Source organism: Numida meleagris, chromosome 4 (genome assembly GCF_002078875.1).
Source record: "Numida meleagris isolate 19003 breed g44 Domestic line chromosome 4, NumMel1.0, whole genome shotgun sequence".
In the NCBI taxonomy this organism is placed as follows: Eukaryota; Metazoa; Chordata; class Aves; order Galliformes; family Numididae; genus Numida; species Numida meleagris.
Window position 1 is genome coordinate 86432067 of NC_034412.1, and position 25459 is coordinate 86457525.

The 25459-nt window shown below is 42.9% G+C and overlaps 1 protein-coding gene across 1 annotated transcript in view; it reads left to right on the forward strand.

The window, feature by feature from the left end:
• Nucleotides 11395–25459, forward strand: part of KIAA0232 (KIAA0232 ortholog) — a 65283-nt gene continuing 51218 nt past the window's right edge. Inside the window, exon 1 of the mRNA XM_021394796.1 lies at nucleotides 11395–11575. The gene's annotated coding sequence lies outside the window, so the exon portion shown is untranslated. The remainder of the gene's footprint in view (nucleotides 11576–25459) is intronic.

Sequence of the window (25459 nt, forward strand, 5' to 3'; positions counted from 1 at the left end):
CCCTGGCTGCTGACAAGGATGTACTGCAAGCCTGGGAACAAGAAAAAAGTACATAGACGTGAGATCTAACAAACCGCACCAAAATTTGGAGCCCACTGCTCCTTGCTACCCCTTCTAGGAAATTTGCTGCTACTCACAAGATGTGAAAATATTTTCAGGATCAAAACTGATCAGTTGTTCTCAATCGTAAGTTCCAGGCAAGCAAGCAGCCTGTTTTATCACTGCAAGATCATGCAAGAACCAATTTGGCCTTTGTTTTACAGCTTTAGTTCTGCAAAGGATCAAATAAAAATTGAGTAAAATGGTATACAGGAAACAGGATTGGGTCCCAGAATTTTGTGTATTAGATGTGGGAGACAAGCTACTCTTGCTCTCAAAAATGCCTCTATTTCTCTTTTACAGGTATCGCTGTTTTGTATTGAGATTGCTAAATTGATATATTTTAATTATATAATTTTTTAATATTGGAAACACCTATATTATCCTATTTTTATTGATATAGTACAGAGTAGAAGCTAAAGGATACATTCCAATAGTGTTAATTTTTGTTGAATGATTTACTCTATTTCATAATGGACTGCTCTTCTCCTTTTTTGTAATTCCCAAACTCTTGGCATATGTAAGAAATTCTCTTTACATGACAATCTTTGAACTGTAATAACGGATTATTTTCTATAAACAAGCAATTTCCTAGGTATGGAAGTGGTTTATTCTGCAAGTTCTGATAAATCTTTCTAATATTTAAGGTATAGCCTTGAGTACCAGTAACCCAGGCCACATGAGCTTTATCAATACCAGTTCTACTGAGACAGGATACAGGTCACAAAATATGTGAATAGCTTTTGTTTTATAAACTGCCTTTTGGGTATCATCCCAGCATCTTCTGGCCATTCCAAATCATGTTTGCTATAGAGATAGATAGGTTTGAATTAATTCTCCAAAATCAATGACTTCTCACGTCAGGCAAGTTCACATGCAGGCTCTGATGTACTCCCTTCTCTCTCTTACAAATTTCCTGCCTGTATCCCTTAATCTTGTCTTTTGTTATTATCTGACAACCCAATGCAAATTGTGAACTCATTTTCAAAAGCTCTAATTTTGCTCAGATTTACAGGAAAATGATTTTGTAAACACGTGTGCATGGATGACAAGAGCAGACTAGGAGCTTAACAGCCTGTGCTCTTCCTGCTCTATTAGTTGTAAATTGTATATCTTTCTGGCCCTAATTCAGGAAAACACTTTAACCTGTAATTAAATCCCAGAGAAATCAAGGACACCTCGGCACACATTTAAGGCTCAGTGTACGCTTCAGTGTATAAAAGAGGAGCTTAACAATACGCGTTCCTGAAGGAATATTTATTATCGTAAACCAGTATTTCACTATGATTGGGGCACAGACTCCAGGCAATCCACCAAAAGAGATCTAAGAGATCATGAGACACTGAAAAATTTATTAAATGACAGGGAGACAACTTACATATTCAACTTTTGTGAGGTCTGATATACTAAGCTTAGTAGGTCCACCCTTTTCATACCCCGCAGGTGACTGCATTATCTTAGTGCTCCAAACTCACACTCCCTTATCATTCACCTTCAAGACCTCAGTCAATCTCTTGAAACACACATGGAAATGATGTACGTGTATACTGAGAAATGCCAAGAAATATCAGCATAATTTCTAGACATTAATATATACCAGCAAATACGTGTACTTGTTTGGATTTCTGCTATTATTTTTATGGACCTGTGCAACTAATTTGGCAACCAGTATTTTCTTCCTCCTGGAGGAGTAAGGGATTTGTGTATATTAACCATAAATTCATCTCTATGTAGTCTAATCTCTGACATTTTCCTACATTGAAAAATTGGCTGTAACATTGTGATTCTGTGCTTTCCAGAAGTCCACAACTGACATGGCAGAATTCTGGAGGTAGGAAACATACACATACTATAGGTTCTGAATGTGGCAGAATTCATACAGTGCTTTCCCCAAAGCACTCACAGGAACTGAGAATTACTGCGCTTGTTATTTACTGCAAAACTAAATGCAGTCCATATTTTTTGCTTAATGCTTTATTTTCAGAGCAAGGTTTTCACTGCAATATTCTGCTATATTCTGACTTACTGTGAACTCCCTTACATTGCAGTCTACATGTTGCTTTTTTGATTATCTGATGTCACATGGAAACGAGACTGAAAGTGAAAGAAACAACCCTTATGCAGGAAAAACATGAGTATTTACAGCTGAAATCATTAAACTTTCCAAATTAGATAAATTTTTAAGCTTACTTCTTTTGTTGGCATTATGTTCATCTCTTCCTGAGACATTTAGCCCCTGCAAACAGCAACCGATACTGTCTGCAAATATGATACACTACTGTGGGTGTTGTGCAAGCCAAATACATCCCACAGGACAATTCCTCTCGTACCATCATTACTATCTCGTACAATCTTGGAGAGGAGATGAAAGGAAATGACTAATTCGGGAGGTGCATGGATCTCAGCAGAAGTTGCTGCTTCCACGTGAAGGAGGTTTGCCAGCGTTTGGCAAGCAGAGACTGGCATACGTATTTGTCCTCCAGCATTAAAAAAAGTGGAGAACGCAGGTGTGTGAACCTCTGATGAACCTTCCCAACTCATTCTGAGAATAGGTTGCTGCTGCAATAACATTAGCACAAGAGCCCGTCTGTAGGGAGCTCTGCTGCTGTGGTGCGAGTGCAGAAATGTGTTGGTACAGCCCTCTCCATTCAGCCCTGGGGACGCTGAGAGCCTGCTGAGCATCCTCTCAACAGAGTGGTACTGCACTGCCCACTGTGCCCATGATGAAGTACACTTGATGGGTGATGAATCATGATAACCTCCCTAGCTGCCATAATGTTTCCATTGCAATTATATCTACGTATCTATTTATTGTGATGTTTTATCGTGCAGATTTTAAATATGATGTATTAAAACACGGTGCAGTGCAATCCAAATGCAATGAGGCAAGTAACTGTAGAAGTCAAAATTAGGATACAGAGAACAATGTATTTCAAATTAAGTGGGAAAAAGATTACTTGTTAGCTGAAAATAATGAGCACCTTCAGTGCCTTATGCGCATGCAAATGATAGGTGTGCCAAAGGAATATAATATCGGCTGACATTACAAAACCTACCACCACAGAAAATAAGAGAAGTGCACTAGAGAACCTAATCATTACAGAATTAAAAAGAAATTCCCCCCTCCCCAAATCAAGATTACAAGCAAAGAAGAATGCTGATTTAACCTGCTTCTGCATAAACTGAAAACCTGGCTACATCCTATGAGACATATGTCAGGTGAAACCCTGAAATGGCATGGAGAGCTGGAAAAAGAAAACAATGCTGTTAAAATGTTCTCTGCATCTATGGGTGAAAAAATGAATGTAACAAGTCATGGAAGCCGGTTATCATATTGGCTAACTAGGGCATGCAGAATAGTTGACACAATCATGCACTCAAAATTTGAGAACAATCCCAGAAAATATAAGCACTTGTCTTAATTTTGAATGAGACCCTCAACCCCAGTGAAATCAGGCAGTTGTTAAATTTCAGCTTAGCTATTGCTGAGGCCTTCTTTGTAAAATGGGTCAGTACTTTCAAACTTTAGGAAGTACTTCTCTCTGCCATTAGCTCAAATAAGTTTCCAAAACGCCCTTGTCACAAGTAATGACAGTGACTGTCTAGAAGAGTCAATTAATGAGTATGCTGAAAAGAAATTGCAGCTGAATGCCTTACTTTCACTGCACAATACATTTCCAGGTAGTTGGTGCTAAATCTATGAAACAAGGAACGGAAAACTACTGTAATGTATATACAGTTAACTTAAGTCACAGAAGAAATAGCGCACAGAGGCACAGAAAATGTATCTGATATTTTAAGGAGGTGAATCTAAATGATGGGAATTCACCCTCTCACTCACAAAGCTGAGGGACTGTATGGGAGGAAGCTGCCTTCCACACTTTTCCAAGTGTGCATGTCTTTAAGAAGAAAGAACAAACACAATTCAGTCATAAAAGCATATCACTGCTTGGTGGTCTTCCTACAGCTTTATAATAGTTCAATCTGCAAGGTGCCTAAAATGCAAGACAGCTATTCAGGTCACCTATTACCCATGGAAGAGCTAAAAATTTGCTAGTTTCCATGTTGGACTGCAAAATTTTCTACAGAGTCTTTCACAGTTACATACTTATATGTATCCCAAATTGAACTCTTAAAGCTGTAATTGAGAAAGAAGTGTCTAAACTCATCCCCAGAGCGCCCATTCCCACACCTAGCCTCCACGAATAGCATTGAATTTAGCTCAAAATCCATTTAGCGCTTCCAGTTGGTGCTAGCAGTCTTATTCTGTCTGTGGAGAGAGCTCTTCCAGAAGACCGCTGTCACCAGCAGCCTAGAGAATAACTTAGGATGAGGTTCATATCTGCCCTCCCAGTAACTCTCAGTAGCTCACTTGTGAGATAGGGATAGCATTTACATTTTGCATTACGGAGTTGACTAAACTGCATACATATAACCGGAAACAGAGTTTCAATCCCAAAACTTCTCATTTCAAAAAAAGTATTTTTAGCATCCGGAGATAGGGAGTTTACGTCTGATTTGGTACACTTCATTATCCTATTTACTCTTAAAAAATGTCTTGGTGGCCAGAGATACTTCTGGCAAAGCCAAACCTGCTCACTCTTCAGGTGATTTCAATAGCATTTTCCACTGATTACCTCCACGCAGAACTCCATGTCAGTATATGGGAGTCTGAGTAAGCTGGCAGCCCTAGGCAATCAGGGCCAAGTAGCCAGTGCCTTATACAGGTGCACCGAATCTTTTTTCACAAGGTCTTACAATTTTTAACTGACTGTGAAAGAAATGCTATAGTATTTTTCTGGCACAGCAATGCATCAGTTCCAGATACGGAAATAACTTCTATGCACAGTGGTGATGAGTGGAGTTCTCACCTTGTTTCTTAAGGATTTCATTTCCTACCTGAAAAACTGTGCTGTGAAGTACTGTTCACTGTACAGAAGAACTTGCCTCTGTGAAAGAGGCTCCCAGGAAGAAAAATTTCAAAAATTATATTGCAACAAGCCATGAAGCAATGTTCTTGACCGACAGTTCTTACCACTCTGGATACTGACATTTAGGAAGAAAATATTTGTTCTGAGAAACACGCTGTTCTCTAATTTAATGATGATGTATTTGACATACACCTTTAATAAAATAAAGTCTAAGTGATCCACCTCATAGGATTATATTCCTCTCTGTGATCTGTAGTTCTGGCCTAAATCCGGCACCTAGTGTTCTCTGATACACCTGCATGGCATCAGCTTGGACTATAATAGCTTCTCCTTGTGTCATCTGATTGTCATGTGTTCCTGATTTAGCACTATTTGGGTCTACAGACAGCCTCAAAGAAAAACAATTGCTCCTTTGGTAGGGGAAATGACTTATCTTCCCTATCCCTGGAAAGACTGCATGGATCCGGATATTTAACCATCCCTTTATTTAATTACATCTTCACATGCAAAATAAATGTGTGGGTTTTTTAACACCAGACAGAATTTTCATTGGGGCAGTTAAAGCTGTGCCGGCTTTGTCTCTCAGGACTGCAATACTGAAACAGTATCAAACTGAAAAGAGACCTCAATTTCAACATAAAATCCTAATGAAACCAGAAAACAAGGAGTTTTCATCTCATCTGAGAGCACTTTCTTCAGGAAAAACACCTTAATAATCTAATTACAAAATATGAAATGGCCTTGGAAAGTCAGATACTTTTGCTTCTTTTAACAAGTTCTAAAGAGTAGCTCTTCAAATGAGCATCTAAACGTAATTCAATTGGAACTTCAAGGCAAACTGTCACAAAAGATATTTTAGATAGGATATCAGTGTAGTTGAAAAGTATCAAAATATTATTTTCTTCTTGGCAGAAAAATATGCTTTCCTTCCCTCAGGATGCCCAATTCTATTTCAGCCTGACAGCCCTGCAGTCAATCACACGATCTACACAACCCTCTTCATTGTAATTACAATATTGGAAATCCAGGTGTTATATTTCAGCAAGTACTTTGAAACATTTTTTTTTTTTTTGTCCGAAACTATAATAGTAAATGTTCTTCTGGTTGCGATTCAATACCCTTTTTAAAAATACTGTTCTTGTCAAACTTGACTTTTTTCCCTATTCAATACAAACTCTTTGTAATGGCTGCTGGTATCGACCAGTCACTCTAAATGCTTCTTCACCATCTATGAAATTAGTGGTATTTAGTGGCAGCACTTCTCAGGTTATCAGTCAAAGCGATGACCGTTCTCCCCCCTGCTGCTGCACCAATAGAACAGCTAGTTCAAACATAAAAATAGAGAGTATAGAATAAATTTAAATTTATTACAGCCTATAAATCATGCATACAGTTTTCAAAACACATATTTCATTTTTTTCCCAAGTATCTGAAAACAAGTACTACTTTTGTTTTGCAGTTTTTTTTTTCTACCGTAGGATCAGATAAGAAAGCTTTTTTTGATCAGCCAAAATATAATGTCCAAGTGTCAGGACAACAAGCCATTAATACACAAAGGATCTTTTCTATTACCAGGGCATGCCACAGAATATCGTGTTAAGAGAATGCTGATGCATGAGATAAAAAAAAAAGAATAATACCTCCAAGGCAACTACTTTAAGAACACGATATATTTTCAAGTGCTTATTTCACTTTACATTTAATGTAAGTGATTAATACAGATCGAGCCTTTTAGTCTACTCTTCCAGTAGAGTCATTCCAAAATCCATGGCCAGATCAGCATCACGTATAACGTGACCAATTCTGTTCTCAGCATTTTCACTGACTGAAAATACGGTCAATATCTGAAAAGAAAAAATGCTTGGTGGAATTACTGTGGAACAATAGTTATATTTCTGATGAGTAAGGCGAGGACTGGATGCTGATGCTGCAGGCTACTCAAGGATGGTTAATTGTATTCATGGGCTATTTGTAAGACAGCAAGCTGCCAAAACCTCAGACATTTCCAACATGGTAATTCAGGAATGCTGTAGTAAACAGGAGAAAACAGATGTCATAATGTGTTTCATCTAGTTTAAAACTTAAAATGTAATTAACTTAATGGTTTGACAATAGCTGATGTAGCAACAAATGTAATGCAATTGAATTAGTACCTCATTATGACATTGAATTTTTCTACATATGCACTACCAAAATAAGATCAGACTTTGAGATGTTGATGTATTTTATGGTGACTATCCTTGAAATGCTATCACATGTAACACTTCCTTTGTATTTCATCACTTGTGAAAATTATTTCACTTTTATAACACTACACTTCTGTACTCTTTCCGTTACACCCCCAGAGAAAGCTGTTCCTTGGTTTATTGTTTCAGAGGCTTCTGACTGGGCACTTGGACTTCTACATTCATTGTGTAGGATAAAGCTTTCTTTTTCTCTATCTTTTGTACTGCTTGGCTGTTTGGCCAAAGCATCGTAGGCGATTATCACAGTTCTTTCACATCTGTTCTGAATATTTCTTAAGGTAGACTTCAGGAGGTCTGCTTTGCACATAAAGCAGCGTGTTGTGAGAGAGACCTGTGCATGCATTATTTTGGACTTCCCAAAGGCTCCTCCAGGTATTATTGGGGTTTCCCAATTGTTAGTACCGCAGGATGAAAAATGGCAAACGTATACCAAAGCAGAATCTTTTAACAAAACAAAGTTGGGGTCTCCAAGAAATACTAACACCAAATCCAGACACTGATTACAAAACCTAACCTAATCGCCTAACCTACAATTTCTGAGGCACTTTCCTCTGTTTGTTAAAAAAAAAAAAAAAAAGGAAAAACAAATTTGGAAGCTACAGCAATGTAGTTGAATTAAATTGGAAAAACAAAACGAAACAAAGCAAAAAACTCTTTGAATTGTGAAATTGATTTTTCAAGTGACTCAGGCCTTCTAAACTACCCATGCTACTATGCTACTTTTAATAATACTGAAACCTGTTACAGCAAAATCTGAAAGTAAAATGGTCTAACTGGCCTAACGCGGATCTGACTAACATTTTACACTGTTTTCCATTCATGTAGATGAGGTCCTTGATGCTAGCCAGAAAGTGGCCCTCTGCTGCTGTGGGTATCTCCAGCTTGCCTTTTCACCACGCAGTGGTATTATTAGGAAGGAAGGATGAGTAAAAAGGAATCTGAAACCTGATCTGGTGCTGAGGAATGCCTTTTGAATGTATTATTTGAACTTAGTTATTACTCCTGGAAGGTGTGAACGTTTTGCATGACTCTTCATTCAAAACCCGAAATCGACTGTGAAGATTACTAAAAAAAGTTATGCAAGCCTTCATGCAATTAAGCAGAGTAGTTTCAAAAAGGTAATTATATACAGTACATCATGATATCCAGTAAAATACACTATTTATGTGTTGGACGTTCCCTGTATTGCATTACTTCTGGTAGGCCATTTTCTGGATTTTAAAATTATCTATAAATGTATGTACACATTTGGATTTAGATCCTGCACACTTAGTTGATATTTTTTGTTCTTAAATTACATTTGCTCCCTCACGGATGTTGCTCCATCTCCATTTCTAAAATGCTGAATGGGCAGACTGTCTCTATCAAGTATTTTACGTGAACAGTTTATGAAGTGTGAACAATAGGGGACCATCAACTGATGGGTTATCATGAATTTCAAAGACAAGTGATAAAGAATTCCTACTTGAGGAAATCCAGCTTTTTATTGCACCTAGCAGGAAATTTTAGGGAATATTATAAACTGACAAATTTCAGGGAAGTATGATGTATGGCTGACAGTAAATGCTTACAAGCCCCACGTACTGTAGTTCTGAATTGCTCTGCAATTCCTTCTTTAGTGTGCTCATGAATAGGAGAAAATCTTACATGGTGAAATTTATCATTTTCTTAGAAATTCATTGGAGACCCTATCCAGCAGGGGTCAGAATGAAAAAGGGAAACAGTGGTACTTGCTGAGGCTGACAGCTAAAGGCACAGATGTATCAGTCACTCAGAGTCTGTTCAGCATTCTTTTCAGCACAGATCGTTTGGTCTTGATTTTCCAAACAAGCGTTGCTACCTACAGTGCACACCCACCTAGCTGTTCTTGCTGCGTGCAGACTGTCACACAACGTTCTTTTAGAGAACCTTCACCTTTGATATCAGTTCCAAAAGGAAAAAAAAAAAACTGATCGAAGTTAGCACTGTCTATCCCCACAGTTTTTCAGAGGAAAAGTTCATTAGCTGCTTCGCATGCCAAGGGACCAGCTGTCCTTCAGCACATGGAGCGGCTCTGATTGACCAGGAGGACAAGTGGGAAATAAGCTCACAGCGGTGCCAACACAGCATATGGTCATGTACCAGCTGTTTCTGAAACGCTTGCCAAAGGGAGACCAGAATCTGGTTGGCTGTTGGGAAAATAAAACTCACCATAAACCAACAAGCAAACAAAAAAATCCACTATCAGTATTCCTGAGACCCGGCCACAAAGGCAGGACTGCGGGTTTGAAATGTCACACAGCAACTAGGTGAATATTCAGAATAATCTGTCATGTGTTTGTATGCTCTGACTTCCTCCCTTAGGAGAACACTGATAATCAGAGCATTTGGCCCTTCCACAGAGCTTTTGGCACAGGAAAGCCACATAAAGAGTTAAATAAGGTAAATGGGTTTGTACTTGTAATACGCATTGCTAATACATTGAAAATATGTTCAGGAGACCGTGTGGAGATTGCTTTAAACTGGTGCCGATTTTTACTTTTGACAAATTGCACACGTCCCACATTTTACTGTATTTTATCTCTATCTCAAAAAGGGGAACTCAGATTCCGAGCAAACAAAAGGTGATTTGATTTTGATTGGCGCAAGTCATATTGCTGTGTTGGTGAAGTGCTTTTGATAAAGCCGTGGAGTGACTCAGCAGAAAACAGTCAGCAGGATTTTTCCCCAAGCTTTTCCGTTTTCAGTTTCAGCTCTTCTTAACAAGAAAATAAGTTAAACAGTAATTAAATAGCTCAGGGAATGACTCTGCTCTTCCAGCACAGGGTTTGAAGCGCTGCTTTCTCTTCAGAGCACTCCCATAATACTCAAGGTTTGGAAGAAGCTGCGCTGATTAACTCCATGTTCATATGACATCAATTACTGCCTCGGCAGCATTCAGGACAACGTCAGTAGCTCATGCAGCCACACAGTCCTGCACATTTAACTTTAAAAATAGGTTTATTTGGCTAGCTAAATCAAACATACAACTAAATTAGGTGCTTTGTAAAGAACATCTAAAAAAAAGATGCCTAGCTATAATGAAAATAAAGGAGAAGTAAGAGTAACGCTGCTGTCATGTATCACAAGTAAGTACGTAGGTGGGGAGGCAGTGGCTACTATCTTGGCATACATTCACGGTTTCTATGAGATACGTTTTTAAACACAGGTTTAATTTGCTGGAATGCCCACACCCAGGTGAGGGATCATCTTGTCAGCAGGGAGCATGGTTCCAGCAAAGGCTCTCCTTGGACAGAAGTGGTAGTGTCAGCCAGGTTAGATGGCACACCTCACTACGAAGCTGTGAGCAAAGGGAAAACCCTCAGGATGACACGGTCTGACTTACTTTGACATCTTACATAACATTGACTTTCCTCACACCTGCGTATGCTCATACAGCCGAGAAATGAGCAGACCCAATGTACATCCAAGAGGGCGTTATTATTTTCCCAATTAAGATGTTTAATTAGCACTGCGGCGTGCCGCCTTCGTCATATTTTCAGTCTCACAGCGGCCTATTTTCATCCATCCACCATGCTGAAAGCATTGCTCTATCGTTACCCCTCGGTGCGTACACAGCTCTGACGAACCCGGCACTTCATCCACGGGAATAAAAGTTTCGCAGCTCCTGACAGCGGCTCTCAATGGCAGCCTTTCTTTTCAGACGGGCTCCCGAACCCACTCTATTTGCTCACCGTGCCCTCGGAGCCGCCGAGCCCTACAGAAGGCCCGCACACGGTGACACTCCGTCATTACCCCCACTTCCTCCTCCTCCGCATTCCAGCCCTGGGCGCTTCCCGCCCCTTTTCTCCTCAGGCGCTCCCCCGGCGGGCGGGGCTGTAGCGCACCGCCAGGCCAAAGGCACACTTCCCCTCCTGCCCCACCCTTCCTCCCCAATATGCAGCCGCACAGGCTGCCCGCTGCCCTGACAGCCGGCCCGCCCGCCCGCCAGCGGCTCCCCTCAGCCCCGCGCCTGGGCGGCGGGATCTGGGCCGCCCTCTGGGCGGAAGGATACGGGGCGGGGCCTGCGGCGCGGTCCGCCGGGGCGCTGAGTCCTGTTGCCGGGTGACGGAGCGGCCGCCTCCCCCGTCCCCCCCCCCCCTTCCCTCCCTCCCCGTGGCGCTGGGAGCCGCCGCCGCCGCCGGTTTACGTAACGCCTCCCGGGGCAGGTCCCGGCTCCGTCCCGCCCGCCTCACTCGGGGACGGCCGCAGCGGGACGGAGTCCGCCGCCTCCTCCGGCTGCCAGAGGCCCCGGGGCCCCGCTCCGCGCCGCCACGGCAGGTAAAGCCCGGGTACGGCGGCGGGAGGGGCAGGGCCGGGGCGGCGGGAGGACGGGGCCGGGGCCTCCCTTTCCCGCCGCCGCGCCGAGGGCCGGGCCGGGCCGGGCCGGGGAGGCCTCCCTCGCTCCCTCCCTCCTTCCCTCCGCCGGCGGCAGGGCGAAAGGAGGAGCCGCGGGACCGGGCGGCGGGAGGACGGCTCCCCGGGCCGGGCGGGGGAGCGGGAAGAGGAAGCGGCGGGAGGGGAGAGAGGGGCCGGCCGGGGGGTGACAGCGAACGCCGGCGGCGGGCAGGGCCGGGAGGCGGGGCCGGGGGCCCGGCCGGGGTGCCCCGGTGCGAGCGGTTGGCGGCCGGCCCGGCCCCGCCCGCGGCGCTTCGCTTCGCTCCGGCCCGCGGGGTCCCGGCGCCAGGTGAGAGGCTGGGGGGAGCCGCGCCGCGGGCCGGGCGCGCCCGGAGGGGACGGGCGGAGGGAGGGCGGCGGGCGGCGCGGCTCGCGGGCAGAGAGAGCCGGAGCTCGGGCGGCCGTGACAGCGCAGCGCGGGCCCCGCTGTGACCTTTCGGCTGCGCACCGCGGCCGCCGGCTCCGGGCAGCGCAGCGGGGCTGAGCGCTGCGGCTCGGGGCCGTGCGGGCAGCTCCCGCCGCGTCGCGGGGTTAAGGCGGGAGAGGGCCGGCGGGACTCGGGCCCGCTTTTTTTTCTTTTTTTTTCTTTCTTTTTTTTTTTTTTTTTTTCCGTTCCCCTCCCGGCAGCATTGTCCTTTAGGGGCCTATTGAAGGCAAAAGGCGGACAGAAAGGCTCGGGCTGCCGCCGGCGGGGGGCGGGGCTCGGCTGACGGCGGAGTGACGGCAGCCGCGTCCTATGGCCGCGCGGGGCGGGCCCGGCAGGGCCGCAGCCGCTGGCGGGCGGCGGGCGGGGCGGGGGCCAAGGTTTGCCGAAGGTTACGGCTGAATGCAGAAGTGGCGCGGCCGAGCCCCGCGCCCGCCGGAGCGGAGCCGGCTCCCCGCGACCGGCGCTGCCCGAAGCGTGGCTGCGCGCAGCCGTCCTCCGAAACTTTGAGAAAAGTGGGAGTGCGGTGCGCTTCCCCGTTTTGTCTTTGTTTTAATTGCTCGTTGCGGTACCTGGCGCTCATCCGAAGGGTGAGGACGGTGCGGTTTGTCCTCTTAGGGGAAGGCGTTCCCGTCTTCCCGTGCTTTCTGCGTGTCGGGTTGTAGCTGATAGGACCGGACCTGAGGACGCTGCGGTGCGAGCGGCAGGTTTTCCTGCCGGCCCTTGGAAGTGCTCTGCTTTATGCCCTTCTGTCGCACGCACGACTTCAGCGTCGCTGTGATGAAGAGGAAATTGCAGATCAAATTGGGTGTCCTAGCTGTCAAAAGCGCTCTCGCGGTGATTCAGTGGGTAATTGCGTGAAACAAACTATTTCACCGCAGTGCCTGAACCCAAGCAGTGCAGGATGCTTGTGGTCCTTGCCCATCTGAAATGGCCTTTTTAAAAATTTATTGTTGAAGACAAAAATATTCCTTATAAAAGTAAATGACATGTAACTCTACAGATTTTATTTTGTACTAATCCTCCATCTGCCGCGCCTTGTCAGTATGGATGTGCTAAAATGGTCATATACAACCCCTCCCTTGCAATTAGTAAGTGTGTTGTGTATGTATCAAAATCCCCAATCTCCAGCACAGAGCTGTAAGAGAGGAGGTAGATAACATGAATGAAGACAAGCAGTACATTGTATATTTTTAATGTCCTTCATGTTCCAAGAATTTCAGGGGAAATCCTGCTTTGAACTCTCCATGGAAAACCGCAGCAGTTGTTGTCCCTGCCACGTTGTGCTTAGCAGGTGTTCCCATGCTGACAGCAGTGGAACTCAATCTCAGTTTGTCTGTTTCGTGCACCATTGGAGGTAATGATTCTTCCAGACCGCAGGTTCTGCAGATTGGCATTAGTTACGTGACCCTGTAGTCCTTCTGCTCATCGGCAGGTGAATCAGAAGGAAGGGGTGAACAGGTTGATATGTGACCCCAGAGGAAAGACAGGAGGCCTTGAACATCTGTTACCTTAATATGCTGATTCCATAGCCTGCACTCCCCACTGCTTTTCTCTTGTTGCTGTTCATTGTTCTTCTGAGTAAGAGAAATGCCATAGGAGTAAAATGATGTCAGCATTTTCCTTTGCTGCGTTGCTGTGCATCGTAGCAGGAGTAGGGATGGAGTGGGATCTGGGCACTGCTTATAACTTAGTGCCAGCTTCCCTACTTGTCCTTCCTGAGCACCTTGTTTCTAGGTGAATAGGGGCAGTGAAGGAAGCCAAGAAGTTGGTTTTATAATGGGCGCTGGTGAATCTTCTATGAGCAGTTTTGGGCACCTCAATACAGAAAGGACATTGAGGTGCTGGAGCAGGTCCAAAGAAGGGCAGCAAGGCTTGTGAAGCGCTTGGAGAATATGCCCTACGAGGAATGACTAAAGGAACTGGGGCTGTTTAGCCTGGGGAAGAGGAAGCTGAGGGGAGACCTCATTGCTCTCTTCAAATACCTGAAAGGTGATTGCAGTGAGAGCGGGGCTGGTTTCTTCTCAGTGGTGACAGGACAAAGGGAAATGGCCTCAAGTTGCGCCGGGGAGGTTTATGTTGGATATGAGGAAAAACTTCTTTAGAGGAACGGTTGTTAATCAATGGAACAGGCTCCCCAGGGAGGTGGTAGAGTCACCATCCCTGAACGTGTTTAAAAACCATTTGGATGTGGTGCTTGGGGACATGATTCAGTGGTGGGTTGTTAGAGTTAGAGTAGAATGGTTAGGTTGTGGTTGGACGTGATGATCTTGAAGGTCTTTTCCAACCTGAGCAATTCTATGATTCTGTGAGATTTTACTGATTTTTAGGAATAGTACCACAGAGTCCGAATAGAATTCCTATCAATTTAGCTCAAACCGAGCAAAATCTACCACTTCAGACTACTTTCCTTAAAGAATCGTAGTAAAATGCATAATGGTGGGTATTGAGAGTGGTATATGTTAAGTATTGCCTCTAAACTCATCTAATTGATAATATATTCAAATATATATATATATAAAAATCCAGGGGTTTCTGTAGATGGTGTGAGAAAAAGAGCCCCATTTCCATTTATTCCTTTGTAGCTTGCTGCTTTTTTTATTTTGCCTTTTTTCTTCAGACCATGCATCAGTAGCACATCTTTCATATGTGTCTGACAGAATGCTTAAAGCCCCCAAAATTATGTAATGGTAATAGCAACTAATGGCTAATAGCTGTAGGTAATAACTTATTACTGTAAGGTGATGAGTAATAACATCTGGCGAAGCAGAATGTGATGAGGACAGCAACGGTTAGAATTCCTGTAGGCTAGGAGAGGTAGCAGGGACTGTTCTAGTTATCTGCGCTGCTGGTGGAGCTTGGAGCACAAATGGGATCCTGGGAGCTCTTTCATATGCTCTTCTTATCAGGATTGTTTCTTCTGTGTTGTGGGACAGCGAATGGAATCATACGGTTCAGCTCAAGAACAGTGACAGGCTCGTTGGTCCTTTGTAAATGTCGGTATAGGAATGAGCTGTCTTTACATTGTTTGTCTTGTCTTGTAGTTGTTTTTCCAAGATATTCTCAGTAATATCACGATGCAACGTAAACACGTTCAAATGAATGTTTGAATGCTCAAACCAAATACGTTTGGTTGCGTATAAGTGTATAGTTGAAAAGAAATTTGGCTACTACGAGGGAAAAACATGTTTTCTGATTTGGAAGTCATTTACCAGCCTCGTGTTAGGCAGAAATATCGGGTAACTCCGGGGCTTCCTGAGTGTTTAGGAGGAAGAGATCTGTACCAGCCAGTTACCACTTCTTTTACTATAGGGGCTCTTGTACTTTCCCAGCAGCTGGTTGGGCACGTTGGTAGTGGATGCTGGGTGATGGAATGTGTATTTTATCATCAGGCCATTTTCACCGTTCAGTAGCATTCAGTAAAAAGATTCTCCATTCACAAAGTTCTTACTGAAAGCTCCTTCTCTAGCTTAGTCGTAAGCTACAAAAGCATTTTAGTTTTTAATCTGCTATTTCCTTTATAATTTCACGTGCAGTTAGCTGGATTTTATCACAGAAGTGTTCTTTTCCTGCATGGATTCTGCTCGTAACTGAGCTGCAGTATGTCTGCTTTGGCATCTCTCCTTCCAGGAGTTTTACTTCTCACTCAATAGTGTGGAAATTTAATTTTGAATTCATTTTTTTTTTAATTTCCCTTTTTTTTTTCTGTTGAATTTAATTTAAATTCATTTTACTGTTGTGATATTGTATGTGGTAGGTCAATTAGATCGTGCTATGTTTAAGGATAGTCTGTATGCAGACTTGCTATAATAAATTTAATTTTCAGTGTAATTTGGAAGTGATTACATTTGTCATTTTAGTGATTATTGTAATGAGGAAGAAGTTTCAAATCTGCAGTCAGTGCCAACTTTGCTCATGTTTGTAACTTTTTGGGCCTTATTCTAGAAAGGATCGCAGGTGAAAATTTGTACTCTAAAGAGAAATAAAATCCCCCCCCAAACACCTTATAAATTGCACCGGGGATAAGGTCTGAACATTGCGTTATGTGACAGGGCCGAAGGAAGGTGGTCTAGCGGCTGAACCTTGGCCTGAGCCTGACGAGAGCCGTGCTGCTCTATCAGCTGTGTCACGGAGTGAATGGAAGCACGTTGTTTGGTTTGAGCGTGCCTGTGTTTCAGATGCTGTATGGAAAGGAGGAGTGGTTATGCTATTCATATATTATTAAAGTGCGTGTGGGTTGCTTTTGTTGTTGCTTTTGAGATTTAGTTAGAAGAGCGAGCTTGGTTGCAGAAGAATTCCAAAGGGATCTGTAGTTGCGTTGCAGAAGACATTCTGCGTCCTGTTAAAAGAAGTAAGGAGATAAGAGAGTGAGAGATCAGGGGCTCGCTGAAGGCGGAGGAAATAAAACACGCTTTCATAAAACTGTGTCGGTTTAACATCGGAACAGCAGAGCTCAGCTGCAAGATACACGCTGCAAGGTTATTCCAGGTAATGTTAGCTCAGCCAAGATTTGGATTGAGATAATCTTTAACAGCAAAGTGGCGAAACATAGCAAAACATACACAGAGTGATTAAAGGCATTTTTTTTAGGATGTGTCATATTTGCTTTTTAAGAAAATAGTTTTGTTAGCCTAAAGGGAAAAGGCTGCTTGAAGCATCACTAATGAAGAAATGGGTAATGCATGTTGCTGCTACTGAATGAGTAATTAATTCTCACTAAATCCTTGTGACACCATAATCTGTTATTACAAACTTGAAACAAATTTGAAGACTCTGGCTGAGTGGGAGCACAACGCTAGCACCGTGCGCCGAGCTGGGGGAGCTGGAGAATGTTGGCAGAAACAGGGCAGGCTTCCAGCGACTTGTCTGACTGATAACTTTGCTCAGGAAGCTGAAGGAATGACTTGTGCTTTTTCATGGTGTTTTAGTTCAGCTGCCCGAAGATTTTGAGCTAGCAACTGTTACTAATTAGCTAAAGGTTGCTGTTCAGTGACTTCCTATTCTCCTGCTTCTGTCTTCTGGGTTAGAAGTTCACTGCCGCGTAGTTGCGTTCGGCAGCAAAGCACAGCTCCCTGTAGGAGTTCTTGGTTTTTGTTTTGTCAGAGTTTTCATAACCACTTCACTGGGAGTCATGTTGAATTGTGTGGGGTCACACAGGAGTTAGAACGCGATTCTGTAAGTCTAGCTATTAGTTTATTATTTTTTCATATTTATGTAGTTCTTTTTACCCGCGTCTTTGAACAGGATCTCTTACCAGCTGGAGAGAAACCTCAGAGTTCCAGTTTTTAATAACTTCATTCTTGAGTTGTGAAAGAAACACCTTGCTTAACAGTCCTGTAACTTCCTTGAAGAGGAGCAGCGTAATGCTCACCTGCTCTTTTTGTAAGAGTTCTCCTGTGGTGATAGTCTAACAGTTGGTATTTTAGTAAATGAAATTTCCAGCTATCATTTGAAGTAGCAAATACTTGATTTTTAAAAGCGATATTAACCTGTCTACCTGCTTAGTTCGTACACTTTTATTTTCACTAATACTTTTAATAAGGAGATATTGAAAAGACTGCGTGGTCATTTGAGTCTGTTTGTCTTTTAAACCCCTCGTGGGGCTATTTTTAAGCTTTTCAAAAAGATAGTAACTGACCATTTGAGTCACAGACCCAGTATAGAAAACCTCAACCAAGTACAGAAAACTTCAGTAGGAAGCATTCAGAAAAGAGCCACGTAGATGTTAATGAAATAGAATGTATAGTGTGGTCACTTACTGTGTAGAAATTTATATATAGCCAAATGATTGACTTTGAAAGTATAAATAGGTGGGGAACTGCCTTTGCCTTTAAATGGACAGTAATTATTGCATGTCTGGAATACAGAATTCGTTCTCCTTTCCATTCCTGAGCTGAAAGATGCAAAGTATGCCTAAGAATAAATTCTGTATTAATTGAGTGAAATGCTGTACAGTTGCACGAAGAGTGGCTGTGGGCTGCTTCATGCGGTGGTGGTGTTCTGGCTGACGGGAAGGGCAGCGCAGTGTTTTCTCCTGGTGATGCCCTTTGGCTGCTGGTGCTGCAGGAGGCAGGGAGTGCCTGTCCGTGTTGGCGCTGAGGCTGGGACACTGGAGGCAAGGCTGTTTCAGGGCTTGGTGCTTAGGCCTGCAAGCCATTACCCTGCTCTTGGGAGGGGAACAAGCTGCCCCCAAAACCAAGGTTTTGGTTTTTATTAACATTTTCTGTTTTCTTAAACCTAAGAAAGAGTTGCTGAAGAGTGGTCATTAATCGTAATCAACGGTATGCCATCTGTTGCTTCTGTATGTGTACGTAGGAAAGGATACAGGTTCTGATAAATTGTGTCTCTGTAAACAATTCTCATGGGGCTGAATAAAAACGATAGATGATGTCTCTCCTCTTTGAAGTTAGAGCTGGAGAGGGTTCTCCCCAGCTCCTCTCAGGCCCCCTAGCGATCCGTCCAAGTATTCCCTGTGTGTAATGGGTGTGAGAGGGTGAGATGTTCGTCGCAGACTTTGATCTGGTATGCTGATAGGACCTGCAACTTCAGATTTGAAGCACTTAAATCATACTGACATCTTCACTGGCAGAAAGAAATGAAACAGAACAGTCTGAAACCTGATGGTGGTGTGATACCAAAATTAAACTGATGTCTGGGGAGTTACTGTTAAGAATGACTTGAGGCACTGTCTGCTTTTTGGAGGCGTCCATATATGCCTTCTTCTGAACTAGCAGCCGCTGTTTCTCTTGGATTCACCACACTTGGCTGATGCACAGTATTCCAGGCTAGTAGCAGCGCTTCCCAGTGTCACCAGGACGTACAATAGCATTTCCTCTACTACACCTGTTGTGGAAACTTTGTGGCAACAAAAGTTGACGGCTTATTTGTGTTTGTTGAAGACTGACCCACCAAAGGTGACTTTTCTTCCATTTAAAACAAACTGGTTTTCAAGTTCACTGTGGAAAATACTTAAATTCCTTGCCATTAGACACCGAGTTGTATTTTGAAGCTTATTAAAAATTCTGATTTCCAAGTTAGGCGATGTGTGTCCATTTTGTTTCAGTTAGGATTTTAAAAATATTGTAGACTTGTTTAAACAAGTACAAGTGAGTTCAAGCACCAGCTTTAAGTCGAGCTTTCAGTTTAGTGCCAAATTCAGTGCTGGACAAACACTAACTAGACGGGGGGGGAAGGGGCATTGTCACGACAGCATACCTCCATCATTTTTGTGAATAGACTCATTAGGATTGTGTTAATAGATGGGTAACCTTGTTTGGACAAATTCTTTCTGGAACGATGCAAATGTTTCTGTAGCTAGTGACAGCTGGGCGTTTGAAATCAGTGAAGCGGTATTTTCACTCCTGTAGGTTCCGACCATCTATAAATAGCTCTTGATTTGTTTAATCTGATCTCCATGTGAAGGTGTTTTCAGAAGTTGTGAGGAGTACTGAAATGCTGGAGATAGGACCGTTCCGGCAGCTTGCAAGTACACAGTACCTAAGCTTGTCTGGTGCAAGCACACAACTAAAGCGTGCTCCCAGAAATTGCTTTATTTGTCCTGGGTGCAAGTTTTGTCAGAATTGCTCTGGACTCCCAGAAGTTTCTGGAAGTGGAACTAGTGGTTACGTGCTGCAAAATGAAGTGCTTCCTTTTGGATTTTCCTCGTCTTTTGATGTTGAGTCTTGATTTTTCCTGAAACAATTTCCTGAGCAATGCTATGAAATACTCCTGTCTTGAAGATAAAATTTGCTCACTAAATAATTGACAGCTGTTGAAACAGATTTTGCAAAACTTGTCAACTGATAGAGCTTCCGTAAGTCCTATCATGTATAGTAAAGAACCACTTCCTATCTGTCCACTGTCTGGAGACACTTCTTGCAAACCTGCTGTTCATGATAGGAACACTTTCAAAGGAGTCTTCTTGTGAAGCCACTTTCAGATCTTCTTGTACCTCTGTGAAGTGTTGGAGTTTTGATATGCGGTGGACACAGTGTGCTGTGACTGTTCTTCACAGTGCTTGCAGGTTTTGCTGCTAGGTCATACTTTTTTCTCTCCCCCTTTTTTTTTTTTTTTTTTACTTACATATTGTAGGTTTTTCATCTTAGGTTACACATTTATTTTGAGGAAGTGGAGACTATTCTGGTGCTAAGAACACTGGGATCTTGGATATGCAGCTGAGCCTAGTGCAGGTGCCTCGCCTGCTGGTTCTGCTGCCCATTAGTAATTGCTCCCCAGAGCTCACTTTTTGCTTTGCTCTTTGGCAGGATTGATGTTCTGACGTTTTGTAACAAAGTCCATGTATGTTAATAACGCGTGGCTCTATGAGCTGATCAGCTAATTGAACTCCTCCAGCTGCTTTTTTTCGAGTGTTGTTCTTGTATTATGGTGAGCATGAATGTTTTATGAGAACAACTGTACTGCCTCAGACAAAGGCTTTGTCAAATCCAGTACTCGTCTGCATCAGCATCTGTAGGTGAGCTGTTACAGAGGAGCAGGGAAAGTGCATGTGATACTTCTCCCAAATTGCCCTCAGCCCTTCGATATTTTCTGCCTAGGGCATTTCCTTAGCCTGATGTGTTTTGCCTTGTTGGAAACTTTCAAAAGATCTCTCCTGTTCAATTTCTTTTGAATCCCATCTAAATATGTATATAGGAATATATTGTGTCTTCAGTATCTTTTGACAAGGAATTCCTGATCCTTGTTTTATAAAGCTTTGTATGCAGCTCATACTACCTTGTAGGTACTTTCGATTAAAACAACAAAAACAAAAAAACAAGCACGAAAACAAACAACAAGCCATTGAGCAATCTCTGTCCGTGGAGAGGCACGTCTGTTTTGATATTACAGGACCAAAGTTCTGTGCAGCTGTTGCAGATAACGCCAGTGGGCAGCTAACAGCATGCAGCCGCTCGCTCGCTTTCCCCCAGCAGGGAGGGGAAGAGGATCAGAATGGTAAAGCAAAAGCTGCGTGTGAAAGCAAAGCCAAATAAACAGTTTGCAACTTCCTACTGAAAACGTGCGTCTCTCTGCCATCTTTCTCCCAGCTTTTACTGCAGGGAACAACATACGGTATGAGACATCCCTGTGGCCAGCTGTGACCAGCTGCCCTGGCAGTGTCCCCTCCCAGCCTTTTTGCAGTCCTGTTCTCCTTGCTGGCAGGGCAGCCTGAGAAAGAGGAGGCCTTGACATGGTGTGAGCACTGCTTGGCGATAGCCTGGGCATCCCTGTGTTATCAAAGCTGGTTTGATTGCAGAGCCAAAGCACAGCTGGATACATTCTACTGTGAAGAAAATTAATTATATCCCAGCCCAAACCAACGCAAGCTCCACCCCTTGCTCTACTCACGCTACCCGATATGCTCTCATTAATCACCACCCCTCTTCCAGTCTCTTCATTTATACACAGATGTTCCTTTCGTCTGTGGACTGCGTCTGTACAATGTCCATGAAGTGCTGGTGGAGTTCATGTAGCTCCTGGCTTGGCTTCTGTCTGCGTGTGGCAGTTGCTCAGGGCAGGAAGGCAGCATGCTGTGTGGGGTTTTGGGGCACTGAAGGCAGCTCACGTCAGGGCACTGCTGCCCCTGCACTGCTGTGTTGGGTGTTCATCCTCCATCAGTTCAGGTGGTTCGTGCCGTGGAATCCCTGTGAGGCACAACTCAAATTGCAGGTTACAACAATTAAAGGTATATCCATTACAGCACTGTATGTGTGTGCAGTGAAACAGATGACTTCGGTTTTGTACTGTGGTTCAGTCCTTTGACTGCTGCAGGGTCTAAGCTTGCAATTTCATGAAATTTCTAACGTCCTGCTTAGGGACCAGACCCTGGGATTAACAGTGAGCTCAGAACTCATTGTTTTATATGAGGAACTTAGTATTAATAGGATAAAATTGTTATTCCTGCCCTGTTTCATTTCCAGTTTCTCTACACTGAATTTAGTTTGCCTTTTCATTGCCCAGTCACTGTATTTCACAAGTGACTCCTGCATTTTTCACTTATTCTGTTCGCTGTCCCTGCTAGCTTGCTGTAATTTGGTAGCTTCAGCACTGTGTCACGTATCCCGCCTTCCAGGTCACTTACACGTTTGTTAAGCAATGCAGGTCCTGGTGCAGAATCCTACAGAACTGTGCTGATGACTTTCCCTGTGTTGTTTTGGTTGTATCTGTGTTCTTCTTATTTGCTAAGAAGGTAAGAACATGAGGCTTCTAAGGTAGCTCTTGAGTTCTTTGAGTAATTCCATTAAGCTTTGATGCATGATTAGCAGCGTTGAGTTTTCATTTGGATGAACATTATGAAAATAAGCAAGCAGCTTTTTCAAGAGAAACATCCCGCGGTGACATCCCCACATTGTTTGCTGTCCCAGGTGGGTTCCCACTTGGCTGAGTTACTCTAGAACCAGAGTGTAACCGCAGCCTGGGTAGACAGCAGACAACTAAAATATCTATCCACTGGAAACAAGATTGTATTGCTCTTGCACATCTGCTAATGCTACTTGATATACACAGAATTTCTCTTTTTGAGAAGTTAATTCACAGAGCTGCTTGTTTGCTTCTTCCTTAAAGTGCTCCTTGCTTTGATTCCAGACAGAGTTTTGATCTGTGTTTGCTGTAATACAGCAACGCTTCTGGAGCTCTGTGACAGAAATGGACTGAAATGGGATGGAGGCAGAGGCTTGTTCATAATGCAGACATCATCAGTATTTTTTGTTTTACTGTATTCAGTGCCTTAGTCATGAATCAAATCTCTGCTCTGCTGTTTGTTGTACAATAACACCAAACATCACCAACACATGAAAAGATTGTTCCTGCCCTGAGAACTGCAGGGCCAGATTTGTTACATCGTCGAGGAATGTGATGAAAAAATAACAACTTCTTCTGAATTCACATGTCTTTTAAGTGCCATGTGAAATTTCCTAAGGACACAGATGCCATTGTTCACTGCAGTTTAAATAGGCTTTGTTTTGGGGCTGTGACAGTGCCCTCCCCAGAGTGTGGCCCTTTGGTTTGCATATTAAGGTTTTGTTGAGACTTTTCACTGAAAGAAGCAAAACAAATAGTGGTAAAATTGCCGATTCCTCCATAATGCATAAGAGAAATTTTGGACTTTTATTACCATCTGTGACTGTGCGTTTCATCCTCAGTTTTCTGGATGGGACTGAAAGATACTAATGTGAATACTTATTTTTATGTTATTAACCGCACACAATAACATTTTCCCTTCTGTTTTATAGTAAATAGGGTTCACTGATTTTTGGTATGTGTAGTTGTCATGGAGAGGAAAGATTGCTTGTTTGTTCTTAATAAAACAGAAAAGTGCTACTTCGAAAAGGTGTCCAGTTAAAAATGTGAGGATTTCTATGCCCACATTTCTTAAAAAAAAAAAGTAAGAATGCTGTGATTGCTTTTTCATGCATTGAGAAATTGTCATAAGTCGTCAAAGATTGTAGCAAAAAGGCCCACACCTTTAGAAAATGAGGGCTTTTAATTGCAAACGATGCAGTATACTGGCATATTTTACAGGATATTAGTGGCAGTTGCGTATGAAACAGCACTAAAGACAAGTGTTGCGTGACGGTGTGTTTGTTCCAGTTGTTAACATGCGGTGTTCGGCAGAATGGCACACTGGAAGCACAGATGTGGTGGTTATCCCTTCTGGGAATGGTTATTAGTTTCCAATTTCCTTCAGTGGATAGATCCTCTAATTTTTCTTTCCTTTGGAGTTTAGACTCCTGTGTTGTGGATTTAGGCCTGCAGACGGTTTGCTTGCTTTTTAAGTTACCTTTTGATAATCTACAGGAAGCAGTCCGTTGTGCTTTAGTTTACCTACAAGGATAGTAATAAAGGATGTGGCTTTTTTTTTTTACTCCCCTATTCCAATGCTTTCTGCTGCTTTAAGTCGTGATACTAGGTATATCTTTAAGGAAGCATGAAGTCTGTTTGCTTTTTCAATTTAAAAATATTTGTTCAGAACAGCGTCATATGAATACGTAGTTTTCATGGGCTTCTTGGTGCTGATAAAATATAGATGAGGCAACCTTAGATTAATTCAGAGGGTTTTATGGTTTAGCTTTGTTCACTGTTTTCCAAGATTAGAAACAACTGGGGGGAAAAAAAAAAAAACCTTAAGTTCCTTAAAATAACTTTTTTTTGTATCAGAGGGAATTACAGAGAAAAAGCTGATGAAGACATGGGAATTGTCAGTTTGTTCTCTCTGCTGGTAGTCTGATAAGAACACTTACATATACTGGTGCCTTCTGGGTGGGTTTATAGAAGTCTAAATGAAGAGTGATTTAATTACACCTTCCTTTTACTGTACTCTTTGGTGATCTCGGTGTAACTTTGCACTGTAAGCCTGCGGCCACAACTGTCACAAGAAGGCATTTGTGTGGTCCAAGACAGCCTGAATTATTTCTGTGAATTAGTCGTGACAATAGCCGTATGCCATTACACTTACAGGGAAGACTAAGGTTGTTTAGTCTTCAGAAGAGATTTGCCATGCAAGAACAGTGTCATAGGGAACGGACATGAAGTGTTCCAGCTTCGGTTTCCATATTATTGGTCCTCCTTCCTATTTTTCACGATAGAACGCTTAAAGTTGCTTTCCTGTAACTACATTTGAGCATACTGATGCTCGGTTGTTGTCTTTCACTGACTGTTTGGGGTGAAAAGGATGACCAGTGATTATGGCGCCCAGTAGAACTTTGAGGAAAAGTGTCTGTTCTCAAACAGCCTAAGGGGTAAAGTCAGTGTTTATTTATGTGCTCTTGTATTCCCTTTCCTTCATAGGACACTTTGTATTTTGGCTGTAGTGCTTCCTAAAAGTTGTTGAATAGTACTACAAAATCTGGAGGTTACTAGAAAGGAAAAAGTGTACTTGGCTGTGGAGTGAGCAGAAATTGTCCTATAGGAATTTCAGCTTGTGTTTTTGACTTGGAGATTTGAAATGAATACAGTTTTCACAAACAGTTGAGAGATATGTGCCATTTCTTATTTGGAAATTCTCATAAGGCGTGTCCGTCCATCATATCTTTAGCTGGAAATGGAGAATTCTTTCCAGCTTGGTAGTTGAAGTAACTAGCCTAGCTCTAATTACTTAAGCTGTATAGTAGTCTCTCTGTTAAGATTGGCTGTGACTATTGCAAGAACAGAGGGTGTTATTTTTAACAGGACAGTGTGAAAAAGATATTAAAAAGAGTTGATAACTGATTTGTCAAATAATGTTATTGTAAAAGTTGAGTGACTTGTGTTAATTTGGTATGTAAAGCCTCTGCGTAGGGCTGCGATAGGAAAATCTCTCTCAGCTTGCGTGGAATTTTGTTCTGAAGCACAATGGAAATAGATGCTTA